Source organism: Taudactylus pleione, unplaced genomic scaffold (genome assembly GCF_031769625.1).
Source record: "Taudactylus pleione unplaced genomic scaffold, aTauple2 ptg001412l, whole genome shotgun sequence".
Lineage (NCBI taxonomy): Eukaryota > Metazoa > Chordata > Amphibia > Anura > Myobatrachidae > Taudactylus > Taudactylus pleione.
In genome coordinates this window covers 703,701-722,176 of record NW_028285812.1, presented here as the reverse complement: position 1 = coordinate 722,176, position 18,476 = coordinate 703,701, and positions in this window count along the sequence as shown.

Sequence of the window (18,476 nt, the reverse complement as noted above, 5' to 3'; positions counted from 1 at the left end):
CACCCCCTCTGTAACATGGTCACACCTCCTCTATGACATAGATGCACCCCCACTGTAACATGGCCACACCTCCTCTATGACAGATGCACCCACTCTGTAACATGGCCACACCTCCTCTATGACATGGATGCACCCCCTCTGTAACATGGTCACACCTCCTCTATGACATGGATGCATCCCCTCTGTAACATGGCCACACCTCCTCTATGACAGATGCACCCACTCTGTAACATGGCCACACCTCCTCTATGACATGGATGCACCCCCTCTGTAACATGGTCACACCTCCTCTATGACATGGATGCACCCCCTCTGTAACATGGCCACACCTCCTCTATGACATGGATGCACCCCCTCTGTGACATGGCCACACCTCCTCTATGACATGGATGCACCCCCTCTGTAACATGGCCACACCTCTATGACATGGATGCACCCTCACTGTAATATGGCCACACCTCCTCTATGACAGATGCAACCCCACTGTAACATGGCCACACCTCCTCTATGACATGGATGCACCCCCTCTGTAACATGGCCACACCTCCTCTATGACATGGATGCACCCCCTCTGTAACATGGCCACACCTCCTCTGACATGGATGCACCCCCTCTGTAACATGGCCACACCTCCTCTATGACATGGATGCAACCCCTCTGTGACATGGCCACACCTCCTCTATGACATGGATGCACCCCCTCTGTAACATGGTCACACCTCCTCTATGACATAGATGCACCCCCACTGTAACATGGCCACACCTCCTCTATGACAGATGCACCCACTCTGTAACATGGCCACACCTCCTCTATGACATGGATGCACCCCCTCTGTAACATGGTCACACCTCCTCTATGACATGGATGCACCCCCTCTGTAACATGGCCACACCTCCTCTATGACAGATGCACCCACTCTGTAACATGGCCACACCTCCTCTATGACATGGATGCACCCCCTCTGTAACATGGTCACACCTCCTCTATGACATGGATGCACCCCCTCTGTAACATGGCCACACCTCCTCTATGGCATAGATGCACCTACTCTGTGACATGGCCACACCTCCTCTATGACATGGATGCACCCCCTCTGTAACGTGGCCACACCTCCTCCATGATATGGATGCACCCCCTCTGTGACATGGCCAAACCTCCGCTATGACATGGATGCACCCTCTCTGTGACATGGCCACACCTCCTCTATGACATAGATGCACCCCCTCTGTGACATGGCCACACCTCATCTATGACATGGATGCACCCCCTCTGTGACATGGCCAAACCTACTCTATGACATGGATGCACCCCCACTGTAACATGGCCACACCTCCTGTATGGCATGGATGCACCTACTCTGTGACGTGGCCAAACCTCCTATATGACATGGATGCACCCTCTCTGTGACATGGCCACACCTCCTATATGACATGGATGCACCCCATCTGTGACATGGCCACACCTCCTCTATGACATGGATGCACCCCCTCTGTGACATGGCCACACCTCCTCTATGACATGGATGCACCCCTTCTGTAACATGGCCAAACCTCCTCTATGACAGATGCACCCCCACTGTAACATGACCACACCTCCTCTATGACATAGATGCATCCCCACTGTAACATGGCCACACCTCCTCTATGACATAGGTGCACCCCCTCTATAACATGGCCACACCTCCTCTATGACATGGATGCACCCCCTCTGTAACATGGCCAAACCTCCTCTATGACAGATGCACCCCCTCTGTAACATGGCCACACCTCCTCTATGACATGGATGCACCCCCTCTGTAACATGGCCACACCTCCTCTATGGCATAGATGCACCCCCTCTGTAACATGGCTACACCTCCTCTGACATGGATGCACCCCTTCTGTAACATGGCCACACCTCCTCTATGACATGGATGCACCCCCTCTGTAACGAGGGCCCTGCTCTCAAGAGCTTACATTCTAGAGGGACTGTGGGTGGACACAAATGGGGAGCAGAGATGGGTACTGTACAGGCCGGAGATAGGAGGAGCGTTGGTAGGGTGGAATTACAGCTGATGTACGTATCTGCGGCTGAGCCCATAGCTGTGGCAGCATTCAGTACAGCCTGACCACACTGACACCCCCACGTTTACTATACATAATGGGAGATCATCCTTCTATACTATCTGCAGGAGCATCACTCTGGTCAGCTGGCATTTACTAGGCACTAATGGTAACATCCTGCTGGAGCTGGTATATACCTGTGTGCAGTGACGTGCGGTCAGGTGAGGCAGTGACATGTGGTCAGGTGAGGCAGTGACGTGCGGTCAGGTGAGGCAGTGACGTGTGGTCAGGTGAGGTAGTGAGGTGCGGTCAGGTGAGGCAGTGACGTGCGGGCAGGTGAGGCAGTGACGTGTGGTCAGGTGAGGTAGTGAGGTGCGGTCAGGTGAGGCAGTGACGTGCGGTCAGGTGAGGCAGTGACGTGTGGTCAGGTGAGGCAGTGACGTGTGGTCAGGTGAGGCAGTGAGGTGCGGTCAGGTGAGGCAGTGACGTGCGGTCAGGTGAGGCAGTGACGTGTGGTCAGGTGAGGTAGTGAGGTGCGGTCAGGTGAGGCAGTGACGTGCGGGCAGGTGAGGCAATGACGTGGGGGCAGGTGAGGCAGAGCTTTCGTGTCATACTTTGGTATATTCCACAGTTTTGACTAACATTTATAAGAATAATGTAAATAAACTCTTATAATATATCTTCTTTGTATTAATATAATCATTCTTATAGTCAAAACTCTGGAGAAGAAACTGTCTGGCAGGTGAGGCACTGCCTCCCCTCTCTACCTTTTCGTCACTTCCCTGATCAAAACACCAAATTGAATGCACCATATACTGCTGCACCTGTGTATAATGCCCACATGTACCCTCATGTTCATATATGTATCTGTAACTCTGACTCTGATACTAGCCAGTGCCTCCCCAGCTATTTACCTCACCGCACGTCACTGCCTGTGTGCCATTGCAACATACTGCCAAATTCTACTACTCAGGGGCACATTACTGCCCATTCCTACTACTCAGGAGCATATTACTGCCCAGTATTACTACTCAGGGGCACATTACTGCCCAATCTTACTACCCAGGGGCACATTATTGACCATTCTTACTACTCAGGGGCACATTACTGCCCATTCCTACTACCCAGGGGTACATTACTGCCCATTCTTACTACTACCCAGGGGTACATTACTGCCCATTCTTACTACTACCCAGAGGCATATTACTGCCCATTCCTACTACTACTCAGGGGCATATTACTACCCATTCCTACTACTACTACTCAGGGGCATATTACTACCCATTCCTACTACTACTAATCAGGGGCATATTACTACCCATTCCTACTACTACTACTCAGGGGCATATTACTACCCATTCCTACTACTACTACTCAGGTGCACATTACTGCCTATTCATAATACTCAGGTGCATATTACTACTAATTCTTACTACTCAGGGGCACATTACTGACCATTCTTACTTCCCAGGGGGCACATAACTGCCCATTCCTACTACCCAGGGGCACATTACTGCCCATTCCTACTACTCAGGGGCACATTACTGCCCATTCCTACTACTCAGGGGCACATTACAGCCCATTTGTCGGCCTGGAGACCCCAGAATCAGACCCCGTCGCTTACCTGTGCGGGCGCTGACCCGCGCTGTCTTCCGGCTCCCGCGCTGTACGCTCCTTCCTCTTCTCCCAAGGCAGTCTCCGCTGTTGTCCTCTGGAGGGTCCCGCTGCTGTGCTGCTCCCACGCCGGCTCCTGCTGACCGCTGGTCCCCACTGACTACCTCCAGGAAGCGCTGTCCTCCAGTCCATGGGCGCGGCCATCTTGGATTGCCCATGTGACCCCACTACCACCAATGAGGAGCCTTCTCCTTCTCTCTCAGCCTGTCAGCTCCCAGTGTCCACTATAAAAGGATCCCCAATGCTCACACAAGTTGCCAGTGCAACTAGTTTCTTAGTTTAGCTAAGCAAGCCTTCCCACTGCGCTCCAGCCGCTCCACGTAGCCGCTCAGCTACCAACGTCTACCCACGGCTATCCAGCCGCTCCACGTAGCCACTCAGCTACCAACGTCTACCCACGGCTATCCAGCCGCTTCACGTAGCCACTCAGCTACCAACGTCTACCCACGGCTAACCAGCCGCTCCACGTAGCCACTCAGCTACCAACGTCTACCCATGGCTATCCAGCCGCTCCACGTAGCCACTCAGCTACCAACGTCTACCCACGGCTATCCAGCCGCTCCACGTAGCCACTCAGCTACCAACGTCTACCCTCGGCTATCCAGCCGCTCCACGTAGCCACTCAGCTACCAACGTCTACCCACGGCTATCCAGCCGCTCCACGTAGCCACTCAGCTACCAACGTCTACCCTCGGCTATCCAGCCGCTCCACGTAGCCACTCAGCTGCCAACGTCTACCCACGGCTATCCAGCCACTCCACGTAGCTTCCTAGCTACCACGTTACTGCCACATTCCTCAAACTCCTGTCAGTTCGCTGCACCCTCTCATGCGGAGAAACTTCATTAAGCTAAGTCTCCTCCAGCGAGCGTCTGCGCCAAGTAATACAGATCCAAGGCCCAGTCCGGGAACACAGCTCCTAAATTCCACGCTTGTGACAGTTTGCACTGGCCAGATGGACTCGGCAAGTGGTCAAGGATCTGGGATAGAAGCCTCGCAGGATGTACTATCCCGTCTGGAAAGACAGGAGACCTCTCAGGCTCAGCTGATCCAATTTATCCAAGATATGTCGTCGCACCTGGACAACATTCAGTCCTAACTGGCTCATCCCGCTACCGCTGGCTCCCAAGCCACCTCTCCTCCTGTGGTGTCACCTGCTCCTCCGGTTCTACCTCCTGCTCGTCTTCAGCTCTCCCCTCCGAGCAAGTTCGATGGCAACCCCAAATTATGCAGGGGTTTTTTAAACCAATGCGAAATCCAATTCGAGCTACAATCCGCCAACTTTCCGACGGCCAGAACCAGGGTGGCATATATCATCTCTCTACTCTCTGGCCAAGCACTCGATTGGATCTCGCCCCTTTGGGAGAAGTCGGATCCCCTGCTCTCCAACTACCCCGAATTTGTTGCTACATTTCGCAAAATCTTTGATGAACCCGGAAGAACCACTTCCGCATCAGCTGATATTCTACGCCTCCGTCAGGGCAGCAGGACCGTCGGCCAATACGTAGTCCAGTTCCAGACTCTGGCTTCAGAACTCAATTGGAATGAGGATGCCCTCATCGCTGCCTTCTGGAGTGGCCTTTCTGAAAGGCTCAAAGACGACCTAGCTTCCCGTGACCTTCCAACCAGTTTGGATGGGTTAATCTCTCACTGCAACAAGGTGGATCTCCGTCACAGGGAGCGTGCCTTGGAAAGAGGCAGATTTGATCGTGGAAGGCCACGTCCAGTTTCCCGCTTACCCTCTCCTCCTCTGGGCGAAGAACCCATGCAGGTCAACCGCTCTCATTTATCGGCTGATGAGCGGCAGAAAAGGCAGAGGCAGAACCTCTGTATGTACTGCGGATCTCCTCAACATTTAGTTAAAACTTGTCCCATTCGTCCGGGAAACGCCTCCTCCTAACTTATGAAAGAGAGGTTAAGTTAGGAGTTGCCATTGAATCACAAAGGAAGTCTGATTCCACCATCCAGGCTCATTTAAAGTGTCCTCGAGGTTCCAAAGCTGTATTAGCTCTCCTGGATTCCGGAGCAGCAGAGAACTTTGTCACTACTGAATTTGTCCAGAAGCATCAAATCCCCATGGAAGCGTTGCCTCGAGTCATCACTTTAACCACCATCGATGGTAGTCGCATTTCTAGTGGAACCATCACCCATCGTACAACACCACTTAAACTTACCATTGGGGTGCTCCATTCCGAACAACTATCCTTCCTAGTGATTCCCAAAGCCTCTCATTCTTTAGTCCTCGGATTACCCTGGCTACAGAGACATTCACCTCAAATCGATTGGACCACCATGCAAATAACCTCCTGGGGTTCCAATTGCTTCAAAGGCTGCCTTCAGCGGGTAATACCTATCAGATCTTCCGTTGTACGGGATTCTACAGACCTGCCCAAAGCCTACGATGGGTTTCAGGATGTCTTTAGCAAACAGAGCGCAGACCTGTTACCTCCCCATCGTGATTGGGACTGTCCCATAGATCTGATTCCCGGGAAGAATCCTCCTAGAGGCCGAACCTACCCTCTATCTCTCCCTGAGACTCAGGCCATGTCGGAGTACATTACGGAAAATTTAAATAAAGGCTTCATTCGACCTTCCACGTCTCCAGCAGGGGCTGGATTTTTCTTCGTAAAAAAGAAAGATGGTGGCTTGCGCCCGTGTATTGACTAGCGGGGTCTTAATGAAATAACTATTAAGAATCGCTACCCTCTTCCTCTCATTACAGAGTTATTTGATAGAGTCAAGGGAGCCACAGTTTTTTCCAAACTCGACCTAAGAGGAGCCTATAATTTAATTCGTATCCGTCCAGGCGATGAATGGAAAACGGCCTTCAACACCAGGGATGGGCACTACGAGTATCTCGTTATGCCCTTCGGCCTCTGTAATGCTCCGGCCGTCTTCCAGTTTTTCGTCAATTAAATCTTCCGGGACCTCTTGTTCAAGTGTGTGGTCATTTACTTAGACGACATTTTGATTTTTTTCTCAAGACCTCCAAACTCATCGAGACCAGGTCAAACAAGTCCTTCTGAGGTTGCGGTCCAATCAACTGTTTTGCAAATTAGAGAAGTGTCTGTTTGAGGTCTCAAGTGTACCATTCCTGGGATACATTATCTCCGGAACAGGCCTTCAAATGGATTCGTCAAAACTACAAGCCATTCTTGATTGGTCTCTTCCTTCTTCCTTAAAATCCATACAAAGATTCCTAGGATTTGCCAACTACTATCGCAAGTTTGTAAAAGGTTTCTCGACTCTGGTAGCTCCGATTACAGCCCTCACCCGCAAGGGAGCAGATCCAACTATATGGCCCATCGAAGCTACCTCTGCATTTCAACTTCTTAAGCAAGCCTTCATCTCCGCTCCCATCTTAAAGCAACCAGACTCCACCCGGCCCTTTATCCTGGAGGTGGACGCATCCTCTGAAGGTGTCGGTGCAGTGCTCTCCCAGCGATTTAAAGATGAAAAACTTCATCCCTGTGGTTTCTTTTCCCGGAAGTTTTTGCCTGCAGAAAAGAACTACACCATTGGAGATCAAGAGTTACTCGCCATGAAACTAGCCCTCGAAGAATGGCGATATCTTCTAGAAGGAGCTCATTACCCCATTACCATTTTTACTGACCATAAGAACCTCCTTTATCTTAAATCTGCAAATTGCTTGAACCCTCGTCAAGCCCGGTGGGCAATGTTTTTCTCCAGATTTAACTTCAAAGTCTCCTATCACCCCGGTTCACAAAACCTCAAAGCCGACGCACTCTCCCGTTCCATGACGAGCGACCCTGATCTACCCCTGGAACAGCCCCAACCAATCTTGAATTCAGCTTTCTTCGCCTCTACCCAATTATCTTCTATACCCCCGGTTGGGAAGACTTTCGTTGCTCCGGAACTCCGCAAGAGGTTACTGCATTGGGCTCATGCTTCCCGGTTCTCTGGTCACCTGGGTATGGATAAAACCCTAGAATTTATCCAGCGGTCCTATTGGTGGTCTTCGATGAAAAAAGACGTCAGGTCTTATGTGTCTTCATGCATTAAATGTGCCCAACACAAGATACCTCGGCGGGTTCCACACGGTCAACTCCAACCTCTTGCAATTCCATCTAAGCCATGGACTCACCTATCTATGGATTTCATCTCTGAACTTCCCCCATCTCGGGGCCACAACACAATTTGGGTTATCGTGGATCGTTTTTCTAAAATGGCTCATTTCGTACCACTTACTGGGCTTCCGTCTGCACCTCTACTCGCCCAGAGCTTTATTAAAGAGATCTTCAAGCTCCACGGCCTTCCTCAAGAGATCATCTCCGACAGGGGAGTACAGTTCGTAGCGAAGTTCTGGAGGTCACTCTGCTCAGCCCTCCAGGTAAAACTCAAATTTTCTACTGCTTATCATCCCCAGACCAACGGTCAGACCGAAAGGGTCAATCAAGACCTGGAACAGTTCCTGCGCACTTTTGTCTCCTCCTCCCAAGATGACTGGATTGAACTTCTTCCTTGGGCCGAATTTGCCCACAATAATCATTATCACACGTCCACCAGCTCAACCCCTTTTTTTACAGTTTTTGGCCAACATCCTCGAGTGCCAGATTTCCCTCTTCTTCCCACATTAGATGTGCCTGCGGCCAAAATGTCCCTTCAACGGTTTTCCAACATCTGGGAAAAGGTTCGTTCCTCTCTGACTAAAATGTCAGCCCGGTACAAGAGATTTGCTGACCACCAAAGACGAGCGGTTCCAAATTTCCAACCTGGGGATATGGTCTGGCTCTCTACCCGAAACCTAAGACTCCGAGTACCCTCGATGAAATTTGCTCCGCGATTCATTGGTCCATTCCCAATCATCAAAGTCTTGAATCCTGTGGCTTACAAGTTAAAGTTTCCTCCATTTCTTCGCATTCCAAGTTCTTTCCTTATTTCTCTTCTAAAACCACTAGTCTTAAACCGATTTCAGAAGGTCCTGCCTAAAGCTTCTAGTGTTCAAATACAGCAGGGAGAGGAGTTCGAAGTTGACAGAATCTTAGATTCCCGTTGTCGATACAACCGTCTTCAATACCTCATCGACTGGAAGAATTATGGTCCGGAGGAACGAATCTGGATAAATGCCTCCGATGTCCATGCACCCCATCTGGTCAAAGCGTTCCATATGAAATTTCCTCATAAACCAAGGAAGTGTCCGGTGGCCACTTTTGAAGAAGGGGGTACTGTCACACACCGGCCTGGAGACCCCAGAATCAGACCCCGTCGCTTACCTGTGCAGGCGCTGACCCGCGCTGTCTTCTGGCTCCCGCGCTGTAAGCTCCTTCCTCTTCTCCCAAGGCAGTCTCTGCTGTTGTCCTCTGGAGGGTCCCGCTGCTGTGCTGCTCCCACGCCGGCTCCTGCTGACCGCTGGTCCCCGCTGACTACCTCCAGGAAGCGCTGTCCTCCGGTCCATGGACGCGGCCATCTTGGATTGCCCATGTGACCCCACTACCACCAATGAGGAGCCTTCTCCTTCTCTCTCAGCCTGTCAGCTCCCAGTGTCCACTATAAAAGGATCCCCAATGCTCACACAAGTTGCCAGTGCAACTAGTTTCTTAGTTTAGCTAAGCAAGCCTTCCCACTGCACTCCAGCCGCTCCACGTAGCCACTCAGCTACCAACGTCTACCCACGGCTATCCAGCCACTCCACGTAGCCACTCAGCTACCAACGTCTACCAACGGCTAACCAGCCGCTCCACGTAGCCACTCAGCTACCAACGTTTGCCCACGGCTATCCAGCCGCTCCACATAGCCACTCAGCTACCAAGGTCTACCCACGGCTATCCAGCCGCTCCATGTAGCCACTCAGCTACCAACGTCTACCCACGGCTAACCAGCCGCTCCACGTAGCCACTAAGCTACCAACATCTACCCACGGCTATCCAGCCGCTCCACGTAGCCACTCAGCTACCAACGTTTGCCCACGGCTATCCAGCCGCTCCACATAGCCACTCAGCTACCAAGGTCTACCCACGGCTATCCAGCCGCTCCACGTAGCCACTCAGCTGCCAACGTCTACCCACGGCTATCCAGCCGCTCCACGTAGCTTCCTAGCTACCACGTTACTGCCACATTCCTCAAACTCCTGTCAGTTCGCTGCACCCTCTCATGCGGAGAAACTTCATTAAGCCAAGTCTCCTCCAGCGAGCGTCTGCGCCAAGTAATACAGATCCAAGGCCCAGTCCGGGAGCACAGCTCCTAAATTCCACGCTTGTGACACCATTCCTTCTACTACTGAGGGGCATATTACTACCCATTCTTACTACTACTACTCCTACTACTCAGGGGCATATTACTACCCATTCCTACTACTACTACTACTACTCAGGGGCATATTACTACCATTCTTACAACTCAGGTGCACATTACTGCCTATTCCTACTACTCAGGTGCATATTACTACCCATTCCTACTACCCAGGGGCACATTACTGCCCATTCCTACTACTACTCAGGGGCACATTATTGCCCATTCTTACTACTCAGGGGCACATTACTGCCCATCCTTACTACTGAGGGGCACAGTATTGCCCAGTCCTACTACTCAGGGGCACATTACTGCCAATTCCTACTACTACTCAGGGGCACATTACTGCCTATACCTACTACTACTCAGGGGCACATTACTACCCATTCTTACTACTCAGGGGCACATTACTGACTATTCCTACTACTACTCAGGGGCACATTACTACCCATTCTTACTACTCAGGGGCACATTACTGCCCATTCCTACTACTGAGGGGCACATTATTCCCCAATCCTACTTCTCAGGGGCATATTACTGCCCATTTCTACTAAGGGGCATATTACTGCCCATTCCTACTACTACTCAGGGGCACATTACTACCCATTCCTACTACTCAGCTGCATATTACTGCCCATTCCTACTACCCAGGGGCACATTACTGCCCATTCCTACTACTAAGGGGCACATTATTGCCCATTCTTACTACTCAGGGGCATATTACTGCCCATTCCTACTACTCAGGGGCATATTACTGCCAATTCCTACTTCTACTCAGGGGCACATTACTGACTATTCCTTCTACTACTCAGGGGCACATTACTACCCATTCTTACTACTCAGGGGCACATTACAGCCCATTCCTACTACTGAGGGGCACATTATTGCCCAAACCTACTTCTCAGGGGCATATTACTGCCCATTTCTACTACTCAGGGGCATATTACTGCCCATTCCTACTACTCAGGTGCATATTACTACTAATTATTTCTACTCAGGGGCATATTACTGCCCATTCTTACTTCCCAGGGGCACATTACTGCCCATTACTACTACTCAGGGGCATGTTACTGACTATTCCTACTACTCAGGGGCACATTACTACCCATTCCTACTACTCAGGTGCATATTACTATTAATTATTTGTACTCAGGGGCATATTACTGACCATTCTTACTTCCCAGGGGAACATTACTGCCCATTACTACTACTCAGGTGCATATTACTACTAATTCTTACTACTCAGGGGCACATTACTGCCCATTCTTACTTCCCAGGGGCACATTACTGCCCATTCCTACTACCCAGGGGCACTTTACTGCCCATTCTTACTACCCAGGGGCACATCACTGCCCATTCCTACTAAAGTGCATATTACTACCCATTCATACTACCCAGGGGCACAGTACTGCCCATTCCTACTACTCAGGGGCAAAATGTAAATAAACTATTATAAATATCTTCTTTGTATTAATATAATCATTCTTATAGTCAAAACTCTGGAGTAGAAAGTGTATGGGAGGTGAGGCACTGCCTCCCCTCTCTACCTTTTTGTCACCTTATCAAAGCACCAAATTTCAATAACCATATACTGCTGCACCTGTGTATAATGCCCACATGTACCCTCATGTTATATATGTATGGGCAGCACAGACGGTGTAATGGTTAGCGTTACTGCCTCACAGCACTGAGGTTGTGAGTTCGATTTACACCACGGCCCTAACTGTGTGGAGTTTGTATATTCTCCCTGTGCTTGCGTGGGTTTTCTCTGGGTGCTCCGGTTTTCTCCCACACTCCAAAAATATACTGGTAGGTTAATTGGCTCCAAACATACATTAGCCCTAGTGTGTATGTGTGTGATAGGGAATGTAGAGTGTAAGCTCCACTGGGGCAGGGACTGATGTGAATGGACAAATATTCTCTGTAAAGCGCTGCGGAATATATGTGCTCTATATAAATAACTGGTAATAAATAAAAAAATAAAATAAATAATATGTATCTGTAACTCTGACTCTGCCACTAGCCAGTGCCTCCCCAGCTATTTACCTCACCGCACGTCACTGCCTGTGTGCCATGGCAACATATTACTGCTCTGGCATATTAGTGCCCAATCCTACTACTCAGGGGCACATGACTGCCCATTCTTACTACTACTCAGGGGTATATTACTGCTCATTCCTACTACTCAGGGGCATATTACTGCTCATTCCTACTACTACTCAGGGGCATATTACTGCCCATTCCTACTACTACTCAGGGGCATATTACTGCCCATTCCTACTACTACTCAGGGGCATACTACTGCCCATTCCTACTACTACTCAGGGGCATATTACTGGCCGATTCCTACTACTACTCAGGGGCATATTACTACCCATTCCTACTACTCAGGGGCACATTACTGCCCATTCCTACTACTCAGGGGCATATTACTGCCCATTCCTACTACTACTCAAAGGCATATTACTAATTCTTACCACTCATGGGCACATTACTGCCCATTCTTACTACCCAGGGGCACATTACTGCCCATTCTTACTACTCAGGGGCAAATTACTGCCCATTCCTACTACTCAGGGGCATATTACTGCCCATTCCTAGTACTCAGGGGCATATTACTGCCCATTCCTACTACTACTCAAAGGCATATTACTAATTCTTACCACTCATGGGCACATTACTGCCCATTCTTACTACCCAGGGGCACATTACTGCCCATTCTTACTACTCAGGGGCATATTACTGCCCATTCCTACTACTACTCAGGGGCATATTACTGACTATTCCTACTACTCAGGGGCATATTACTACCCATTCCTACTACTCAGGGGCACATTACTGCCCATTCCTACTACTCAGGGGCATATTACTGCCCATTCTTACTACTACTCGGGCATATTAATGTCCATTTCTACTACTACTCAAAGGCATATTACTAATTCTTACCACTCATGGGCACATTACTGCCCATTCTTACTTCCCAGGGGCACATTACTGCCCATTCTTACTACTCCGGGGCACATTACTGCCCATTCCTACTACTCAGGGGCATAGTACTGCCCATTCCTACTACTACTCAGGGGCACATTACTGCCCATTCGTACTTCTACGCGGGCATATTACTACCCATTCCTACTACTACTCAGGGGCATATTACTACCCATTTCTACTACCCAGGGGCACATTACTGCCCATTCCTACTACACAGGGGCACATTACTGCCCATTCCTTCTACTAAGGGACACATTACTGCCCATTCCTACTAAAGTGCATATTACAACCCATTTTTACTATCCAGGGGCACATTACTGCCCATTCCTACTACTCAGGGGCAAAATGTAAATAAACTCTTATAATATATCTTCTTTGTATTAATATAATCATTCTTATAGTCAAAACTCTGGAGAAGAAAGTGTCTGGCAGGTGAGGCACTGCCTCCCCTCTCTACCTTTTCCTCACCTCCCTGATTAAAACACCAAATTTAATGCACCATATACTGCTGCACCTGTGTATAATGCCCACATGTACCCTCATGTTCATATATGTATCTGTAACACTGACTCTGATACTAGCCAGTGCCTCCCCAGCTATTTACCTCACCGCACGTCACTGCCTATGTGCCATGGCAACATACTGCCAAATTCTATTACTCAGGGGCACATTACTGCATATTCCTACTACTCAGGGGCATATTACTGCCCAGAATTACTACTCATTAGCAAATTACTGCCAATTTTTACTACTCAGGGGCACATTACTGCCCATTCCTACTACCCAGGGGCACATTACTACCAATTATGACTACCCAGGGGCACATTACTACCCAGGGACACATTACTGCCCATTCTTACTACTCAGGGGCACATTACTGCCCATTCTTACTACCCAGGGACACATTACTGTCCATTCTTACTACTGAGGGGCACATTACTGACCAATCCTACTACTCATGGGCACATTACTACTACTCAGGGCATATTATTGCCCATTCCTACTACTACTCAGAGGCCATTACTGCCCATTCCTACTATTACTCAGGGGCTTATTACTGCCCATTCCTACTACTCAGGTGGATATTACTACTAATTCTTACTACTCAGAGGCACATTACTGCCCATTCCTACTACTCAGGGGCACATTACTGCCCATTCCTACTACTCAGGGGCATATTACTGCCAATTCCTACTACTCAGGTGCATATTACTGCCCATTCCTACTACCCAGGGGCACATTACTGCCCATTCCTACTACTAAGGGGCACATTATTGCCCATTCTTACTACTCAGGGGCACATTACTACTAATTCTTACTACTCAGGGGCACATTACTGCCCATGCCTACTACTCAGGTGCATATTACTGCCCATTCCTACTACTCAGGGGCATATTACTGCCCATTCCTACTACTCAGGGGCACATTACTGCCCATTCCTACTACTCAGGGGCATATTACAAGCCAATACTGCAGAATGCCATCTCTGAATATACTAGTGTTGGGCAGATTGTATGAATAGGCATATCACTATTACTGGGCATGTGTTATAGAAAGTGGCTGCAGTCTGGGGTATGGGATGTGAGCCACTGGCAGAGGTTTCATTCATTGTCATTACTAAATAATAATTCAACCAAAGCTACAATACAGTAATTACCTGCGCTCCTCCGATTTGGCGGAGGCTCTAATGGAGCCATAGAGGAAATATTCTCCCCTCCCATTCACTAACCACAAATACTTAAGATAAGGTTCTAGTGGCCATCAAACTCCTAGGAAAGTGAGTGAGGGCCCCGGCACCTGGGCCCCGGTTCCTGCTCTGACACCGTGTGGATCCGGCGGGCATCATTTGTTCTCTAATGTCTGTAATAGCCCTGCAGCACACAGGCAGATGTGGGTCATGTGACTGAATGACATCATAAACAGCTGCTGTGATGTCACAGTGTGGGGATAACAGTGGGTGCTTGGCTGGCGGTTATTAGTGTGACCTGTCTGTATTCCCTATGTCGGCTAGATTGGATACAGGTAAGAGACTCATCTATAGAGGGAAATGTGGGATTTAGTCCAAGCATAAAATATATAACAATGTTATCATTGAAATGAACATGCCTCATATCCACATGTTACAGCATCCACCCTATTACAGGATCCCGGGGCAGATGTACTAAGCACTGGAAAGTAATACATTGGAAAGTGATAAACTACCAACCAATCAGCTCCTGTTATTTTTCTAACACAGCCTGTAACTGGCAGTTTACAGGCGGAGTTTGAAAAATGACAGTTCTCTCCAATGTATCACTTATCAGAGCTTAGTACATCTCCCCCAGGGTCTGTTACACAGAATGCGGGGAGTTATTGTCAGCGAAGAAATATTTCCTGGTATAAAGTATATGATTATAATTAGGAATTTCTGGGGATATCTGCAAATAATTAGTGTCCCCCAGATGTATTATGGAGGGAGCGCAGCAGAATTCTCCGATATCCGCAGCAATCCCTCCAGTTTCGCCACCAGCCGCAGCCCCTACAGGTTCTTATGGAGGATGCGATTCTGTCAGATTTCCCAAGATCCGTAATACTAAGCAATCGTGCTGCAGCTTGGGGGCCACAGCGAGCGCTCTCGCAGATCGGCACATGAGCAGTACAGATCCTGCGCAGGCGCCGAACGCCCACCATCGGAGCTGTGCGCAGACAATCGGGTTTGCGTACAACACTGAATCAGGCCCAAAGTTAGCGACTTTCTGTTGCTTTGCTCCCATCTCATGATCACCCCTAATGTCTGATAAGTGTAAAACCACAGAGCAAACGCTCTTCTGTGACGTCAGACACCAACGTTTGCGCAGATGTCTCCGGTTTTATGGATGCGCAGAACAAGACGGCAGGACCTACGGCCAGGGGGAGGAGTTGGGCACATCGATGCCGTTCCTGGGGGATTAGGCGCAATCAGTAGTGGGCCTGCATCTACCCTGGGGTGCAGAAATGATGTCTAGTTTGTGAGACGGGGTAATTTGTATAAAATAAAGAAGCAGGAGGGGGCATTTACATTACTAGGTACAGTATGAAGCCGTTTCCTCTCCGTCCTGTTGATGAAGATGTCTGCAAGTTCTCTACTTCCAAAAACCGGACACCCCATGTGACAATGTGACACGACCACGTGTAAGTCCTCCTCGCCTGCACTCACTGACTGCGGAAGATGCCGTGTGTCCCCCCCTCCGCCGGTGCTGACGTGTGACCTGTGTAAGGAGGGAGTTTGCTGACAGGAATCATTACAGCTGCTGACAGTGAAAGCTGCGCTGTTACATTGGGGGAATGTAAACACTGTGACGCAGGCCGGGGACATCACCTCTTGTAACACCCTCAGCTTCTCCGCTGACAGGGGGACACGAGTGTTATTACTACTCAGTGTCCATGAGACAAAGGAAGCTCTCTGGAAATCTATCTCCACTGGGGAGCAGGCGTGATGTAATTAGGGTTCATTCTAATGCCAATGGGCCTGATTCAGAGCCACTTGTAAGCGGCCTCTCGTTCGCTCCGAGCGATGTTTGCCCAACTGCGCATGCGTACGGATAGTTATACGCATGCGCGAACCAGTCATTGCGGACGAAATTCATGTGCTCGCAAAATAGCGAATGCCTGATAATTTGAGTGACAGGAGGAGGCGTATGTGGGTGGTAACAGGGGAAGGTGCTTGAAAACGGGGAGTGGAGATCCGAACGCAGGTGTGCTTAAAGGTCAAAACGGGGAGTGGAGATCAGAACGCAGGCGTGCTTAAAGGTCAAAACGGGCGTTTTATGGGTGTGCATAATTAATACAGCAGCGTCATTGACCACGTCACTGGGTTATTTTATAGCCAGAACTGCTCGCAAAATTAGTGGTAGCAAAAACCAACCACAAGAATAGCGAGCAGTTCATACCCTGTTCGATGTACTCGATTAATCTAATAAATAGCGGACATGACGTAGGATGCGAGCGGCCAGGGGGCGTAGTTTCCCAAAAAACGACCGCAAGTTTTGTTCGCTCGTTCAGACCTAGAGGCGTGAACAGACCGCAAACAGCGAACGGTTCATTTGAATAGCCACCCCTATTTTCTGGACGAGCGAGCGCAAATAGCGACCGGCTCTGAATCAGGCCCAATGGCCCCAAATTACTGTACCTGGACACTGTGAAACAGGCTCCTGTAACAGATCCACCATATCTAATGGTGCGCACACACAGTTAGATATTCTGGTCGATATAAATGATAACTATTTTGTTTATTGTCCGATCATTTATATCGACCGGAATATTACCCCTTTCAACGACCAAACGATAGGAGATGCGCGGTCACGAATGGTCGATATAGATATCGTCCATCGCCCGTGCAGGCCAATATCGTCGATATTGACCAGGTTAGCCTGTTTACTATAGGGACCCACGATCGTCGATCACGAGTCGTTATTGTAGTTGGGGGGTTGCTGCATGTGCTATATGTTCGATGCAGCACAAGCTGGATGATCAGATAACGATCGTTATCTGATAGTCTGACCGTGTGCACCCTCTATAAGATCTGACAAGTACGCAGTAGAGTTTAGGCCTGGCTTGCGGTCGAATGGAGTTTCCTGGTTTTCGTTTCAAAATGATCAGAGCCCAAAACTTAATGACATCATCGCCGAGTATCAGCTCTCAGGTCCCAGGTTATCACAGGGCGAAGAACCCTATTGCTAATCAGCGTTCTCCCCAGATATTTTTTCCAGCCAGGTGGCATCCAAAAGTAGCCGGGTTGGGGCCTTCGCAAATATGCGCGCGCCGGGAAATGGGTATCTCCCTTACCATTCCAGCCCGACAGGTCTCCGGCTGCTCCCCCACTGTCTCTCAGTCAAAAGTGCCCATTATACAGTGCCCCCTGTAGTTTAACTTTGCCCTTATGCATTGCCCCCTGGCTGAAGTAGTGCCCCTATGTAGTGCCCCCAGACTGGTCCCTTATGCATTGCCCCCAGGCTGGCCCCTTATGCAGTGCCCCCAGGTTTAATAGTGTCCCTTATGCAGTGCCCCCAGGTTTAATAGTGTCCCTTATGCAGTGCCCCCAGGTTTAATAGTGTCCCTTATGCAGTGCCCCCAGGTTTAATAGTGTCCCTTATGCAGTGCCCCCAGGTTTAATAGTGTCCCTTATGCAGTGCCCCCAGGTTTAATAGTGTCCCTTATGCAGTGCCCCCAGGTTTAATAGTGAGCCCTATGCAGTGCCCCCAGGTTTAATAGTGTCCCCTATGCAGTGCCCCCAGGTTTAATAGTGTCCCTTATGCAGTGCCTCCAGGTTTAATAGTGTCCCCTATGCAGTGCCCCCAGGTTTAATAGTGTCCCTTATGCAGTGCCCCCAGGTTTAATAGTGTCCCTTATGCAGTGCCCCCAGGGTTAATAGTGTCCCTTATGCAGTGCCTCCTGACTTAAATAGTGCCCCCAGACTGGTCCTGGCCCCAGCCCAGCACTTACCTTTACTTGCTGGCGCTCCCACTCCCATTCTCTGACTGGATCTAACTAGATCCAGCAGGCGC